Source organism: Fukomys damarensis, unplaced genomic scaffold (genome assembly GCF_012274545.1).
Source record: "Fukomys damarensis isolate Sample0158 unplaced genomic scaffold, DMR_v1.0_HiC HiC_scaffold_16, whole genome shotgun sequence".
Lineage (NCBI taxonomy): Eukaryota > Metazoa > Chordata > Mammalia > Rodentia > Bathyergidae > Fukomys > Fukomys damarensis.
In genome coordinates this window covers 32320925-32326468 of record NW_022900928.1, presented here as the reverse complement: position 1 = coordinate 32326468, position 5544 = coordinate 32320925, and the positions used below count along the sequence as shown (strand labels likewise).

At 44.5% G+C, this 5544-nt stretch overlaps 1 protein-coding gene across 1 annotated transcript in view; it reads left to right on the top strand.

Moving 5' to 3' along the window:
* Window positions 1–5544, top strand: part of Tenm4 (teneurin transmembrane protein 4) — a 724757-nt gene that overhangs the window by 138314 nt on the left and 580899 nt on the right. Inside the window, exon 2 of the mRNA XM_033763938.1 lies at window positions 1186–1241. The gene's annotated coding sequence lies outside the window, so the exon portion shown is untranslated. The remainder of the gene's footprint in view (window positions 1–1185; window positions 1242–5544) is intronic.

The following is a 5544-nucleotide window of genomic DNA, read 5'->3' as shown; positions in this document are numbered from 1 at the left end:
ATATATATGCCATCTCAGACCTGTGGCTTTATAGATATTTTTATGCAGAATGGTCACAAATGCAAACTCCTTTAGCAATTATAAAATCTATCTAATATTATGGGGTTGCCTTTCACTAGGCCTTACAGAGAAAAGACACAAATAAAGAGCTGCAAAAATATTTTTTAAATGAAGCTGAGAAAAAAATGAATAGATTAGGAAAAATTGAGATAGGAGAAACAACACGTGGATATAACAAAAACTGGTACCCAAATTACTGTAGCAGGTCTTTGATGGATCTTCAAGCTTTGCCAAACTGGTTTTCTCAGCTGTAAAATCTCCCAGGAAAGTTAGGAGGATGATGAGATAATACTTGTACATGCTATTATCTCAGTAGCTACCACACAGTAGGGTCTCAGATCAATGAGTTCCCTTTTCTTTTCCTTAGCCTCTTCTTTTTAAATTAATGGGGCTATCTCTAATTGGCTGGTCCTAGCTCCTTATTTACTGGATGAGACAACGGATCCCAGTCCAAGAGCTAAGGTTGCTCCACTGAACTCAGTTGTGCCTGACAGAGACCTGCAGACAGACCTGAAAAGTAATTGGGGAAACTGACAAATAAAATCAACGAAACTCAAAATGGTGGGGGAGGGGGAAGAATAAAATAATCTTAACAAGGGCTGCAGTCCTGGACTAAGGCTAAGAATAAGAGATGGAGAAACATGATCTGCTGAGTACTTTTGAATTTATATATCTTTATAGCTAGCTGTACTCTGCTCTGAAAAAAGGTAAACTCGATGTTTAAAAGAAAAAAAAATGGAAAATGCCCCAAAATGTTGAAAGTGAGTATATTGAGGTCATAGCACTGAACTTTGCTCTTTTCTTCTTACTATTCTTACTAGCTTCTTTGTATGTTGACAACTATGAAAAATAAATGCCAAAATGATTGGAAGGTTGAATTTTCTGTACTGAGGGTTGGGTACAGTTGGCATCCATGCTTGACACATAACTGTTAATAATCGTGCTTAATTTTTTATGATCACACTTCATTTTCTAAATAGTTCCCCTGCAACCCTGACCATTAACAATGTCCTTGGTTGCACGGGATCATAAATAGTTGGTAACCAACATAAGGTATAAAACTGGTGATGCATCTTAGTCCAGAGGACTCAAGGGATTGATTGTGATTGTCTTCTTGTTTTGCAGATGGAAAAACTGAGAATCAGAGAAGGCTAGTGATCTCGGGGATACTTGGTCAGTAGGTAAGTAATGCGGAAAGTGAGCCTGAAACAAGACACACTTTTAAACCCTATGACCTGACCTCCTCCAGACTCACCGGCCCCAGACTTTTCTGTTTTGCACAGTTCAAGAAAGGAAACAAAATGAGCCAGGTTGAGGCATTTGGGTATTATTTACACCGTGGTTTCTGTTTGTTCCCATGCATGTCTTGTTGGAACGTTTAACAAGTTTGTAGACAATTCCACACGTTGCCTGGCCTGTATTAGGTCTTCTTCTGGGCAGGGTAGGCCCCATTACAAACAAGCCCATGCTGCGGCTGATATATGCTCACTGTCCTTTAATAAACCCAAGTGCCTGGTGCATCAGGAACACAGAGTGCTGAACTGGGGACGGGTGACATGGGCTCAGGGCCCACAGTGACCTACCTACTCTTTGACTTCAGGCAAGCAACATCACCCATGGATTTACTCACTCTGCATTCATCCTTTCAAACTGTTCTCCCCAGAATATTTGGTGCTAGGCTGGGTGCTAGGGCACTGGGGATGACAAACTAAATACAGCATAGGTTCTGCCCTGAAGGAGCTCGCAGCCCAGTTTATGAGATTCCTCTACTCCTCGTTACTATCTCATAAGGATTTCTTACATCTACTTTGGAGTTTGTGGTTTGGAGGGGTTTTTACGATCTTTCCCCCAACTCTGTAAGATGGAAAGAAGTAGCTATTGCCATTTGACAGAGGGGGAACCATAGCTCAGACCTGGCCAAGGTCATCTTGTAATTAAGGATCAGGGCTAGGCTTGAGTTCCAATTCTGCTAACTCCAAATCTTCTGTTTCCAAGCACAGTAAACCGTTCAACCTGATGGTTTTAGCATGTGTGTGGGCATTTTTTAATCTTATCCCTCAGCAGTGAGTGTAATGCTGGGGAGACAGGCATTTAGATATAGCCCACGACGAGGCAGAATCCCACAAGGGTTTTTTTTTCCTGTGTCTAGCTGATTGTTTCAGAAACCTGTGCCTTTCTCTGCGTAGGAGTGAAGGCAGCCATGGGCAAGTTGAGATCCAGAGGGAAACCCGCTAGGGGCCAAGGCTGCCTCCTCCAAGTGGCTGGATTTAGCATATCAGAGAGAATCTGCCACGGGCTGGGGGACACAGCCCCCTTCTTGTGCAGTGACCCTGCTGAAGGCTGCTGCTTCTCCAAAGCTTAATGATCCTGGACTGTAAAGCAAACCGGTAGCTTCTGCCTTTATTGAGCTGCCTTGCCTCAGGCACGGAGTGGAGAATGATAGGGATTAGAGACTGTGCTGTTTGTTTTTGTGAAGAACAACTCCTCACTGATGGACCTCTTGGGTTCCCTCAAAGTCTGGAATTTCAAAGGGTGCACAAATGACCCCTGGGACAAGCCCTAGTTTTTCTCTTTTACAGTGTGTGTGGGGGGGTGGCGGTGATCTTTGATGTACATGTACAGATGTGTGTGTGTAAAGTACAGGATGTGCAGGATTTGTGTGGAATGTGATGGGGTGTGAGGTTTGTGGAGAGTCCCTGAGTGTGCATGCACACGCATGTGTGTAATCCCTGGGAAGCAATTCTTATGAAGAAAGAAAACACTTGTGGTGTCATTTTTCAATAGGACCCCAAAATGGATTTTTAATAAGCCTCATTAAACTCTTCAATGATAAGGAAGGGCCAGCCATTCCTTCATCCTGCCTGAGACACTCAACTTTCCCTTGCCCTCTTCTTTGGGGCCAGGTGCTATTTGTTTTGATGTCTCTGAGACCATCCCCCTTCCTGCCCTCTGCAGCCCCAAGCACACTCCAGCGCTGTGCGATTTGTCCATCTGACTATCCAAGTGGACAGGCTGGTATCAGGACTGACAGATGATAGCTGTCGTGCACCTGGAACCTGAGCACCCTGTGTCTTGTGTTGTGCCAGCAGGAAACTTTGGGTCTTTGTTCTGGAGGTACTCTGAGCTGGGAATTCTGGGGCTCCTTCATCTCCCTGGGGTCATGTAGAGCTACAGATGCCCAGGAAACCCTCTCCTTCATGGGTTGGGTTTCCCCTTGTCTGACACCGGAGGAGGTGAAGCCTCGTTGAAAGACAGGTTTCACCCTAGACTGCAAGCTGGTTGTCAGGTCTCCTGAGCAGAGCTGGTTCTCAGAGTGATTATCTTTCCTGAGTTGAGAGCCAGGTGCTCTGTGACAGGAAGCGAGGCAGGCTGAGCCACAGACTTATCAGGCTGCACAACAAGAATGTTCATTCGTTTAAACAGAGGTGTGTTTGTGCAGTTCATTTCCTTCCTGAGCACTAACTCAGTTCTGGGGCTGATGTGTTCTGATTTGCTTGCTTCTGTCACAGAGGTAATGCACTCCCTGAGGTGTGGAGTTCTGTCTGCTTTGTTCCTGTTCATCCCCACAGCAGTCTGCAAGGCCTGAGTGTGTAGGAGAAGCAGCCACTGTTTGTGGTCTGCATAGAAGCTCCTGGCTCAGGCAGCTGACTGCCCTGCTGGGGCACCTATGTCTTATGTAATGTTCTGGGCCTACGTTTGAGTCCTAGTATGGCCTTTTATTGAACCAATCTACTTGATGTCTTTGCACAGAGTTCTGCAAACTGTTGTTGAAGGTATGCCTAACAAAAGACTGCTTGTTCAAAGATAGGCAGGAACTAAGAACCAGCCTGTGCTCCATGGCCCCACCGTGGGACACCACCTCTACCCCAGAGAAAAGCTGTCCTTTTTTTGTACCAGTGATCAAACTCAAGTAAGTGCCCACTTACGAGGTGGGCGCCGTGCCACTGAGCTACGTCCCTGGCCCCAGAAAAGGTATCTTTCCTCAGTTCACATAGAGGCAGGCAATAAAGGGACTAGTGATGGCCCTGTCTCTTTTGGCCTCAGTTTCTTCACATTTAATTAATAGGGTCTAGGAGGGATTAGTGATAATCCTTAAGGTATACCTGACAGATGCGTAAGAGCTGTCATTAGTAGTTATCATAGCAGCAGCAGCAGTAGTAATGATGTCAGTCATGATAATGCATATTTTTGTAGTACTTTACATTTCTCAAGACTCTGTTACATTTGATTCTTTCAGCAATCCTGCACTTTAGAGCAGGACTAGGATTACACTCCTGACTGGAGGTAAGGAAACTGTGACAAAGAGAAATGTGATGTGTCTTGTCCTCTGTCAGCCCCTGAAGGCCTGGTCCGGAGCCAGCAAAAGCCATCCTGACCATGATGTAGGGTTGAGAGAGGTAGGCCTGGAAATGCCTGAGAGAGCTCAAAGCACCCAGCTTCCCTGGGAACACGCATCTTTCTCTCTATCCACTTCTCCTTATCATCCTCCTTGGTCTGGGAGGTTTTCTTTGGAACATTCTGCCTGGTTCTTGTCAGCTCCATCTAGCCTCTGGTCTTTGTAGCTACAATCACTGACTCAGAATTGATTCCAACCAGAAGAGTCACTGAGCATCAATCTTGCCACACCCCATAGGTGAGACTGTTGTCTGCCCTCCGACCTCCAAAACACACTGTCCAACAGACAGCAGCCACCCAGTACCAGCCTTCCACATACCTTCAGTCACTGCTTTATAGGCTGATTCGACTTTTCTGGCCAATGGACTTGTATTAAGCACCTATGATGTGCAAGACACTCTGGTGATATAGTACATATTTTTTCAAACTTATGTTCTTTTTCAGAATGAGATGACTAACTGGCAAAAAAGTTAATTCACATGTCCAAGATCACATAATTATTTGGTGATAATGCTGGGATTTGAAATCATATATTTGGACTAGAAAGGTTATATACTTGATTTATATAAAGTACATAGTACACAATGACTAGGAAAAATGGTTGTCATTGATTAGTGGTAGTTTTTTAAAAATAATCATTAATGAAAGACCACACTGTATCCTAATTGTTGATTTTTCTGTGCACCTCTCCTACCAGGCTGGGAGATTCTAAATGGTAAAAACCTGAAGCCCCATCCCCTAGCCTTCTATATAGTTTGTAGCAACTGATTGATACATATTTATAATAAATGATTAACAATATTAGTAGTGAGCAGCTCACTATCTGTGTGCTGGGGAAGTGCTAGGTGGTTTATACGAACAGTCCTGTGTTGCTTAACCATGGGAGAAGTTCTGAGACTTGCAAAGTGAGACAATTTCATCATCATGTGAGCATCATAGCATGTGCTTACATAAGCCTAGATGGTGTAGGTCAATCACTTGATGTGGCTTCTTCCTCTTCTTCTTCTTCTTCTTCTTCCTCCTCCTCTTCCTCCTCTTCTTCTCCTTGTCCTTCTCCTTGTCCTCCTTCTCCTCCTCTTCCTCCTCCTC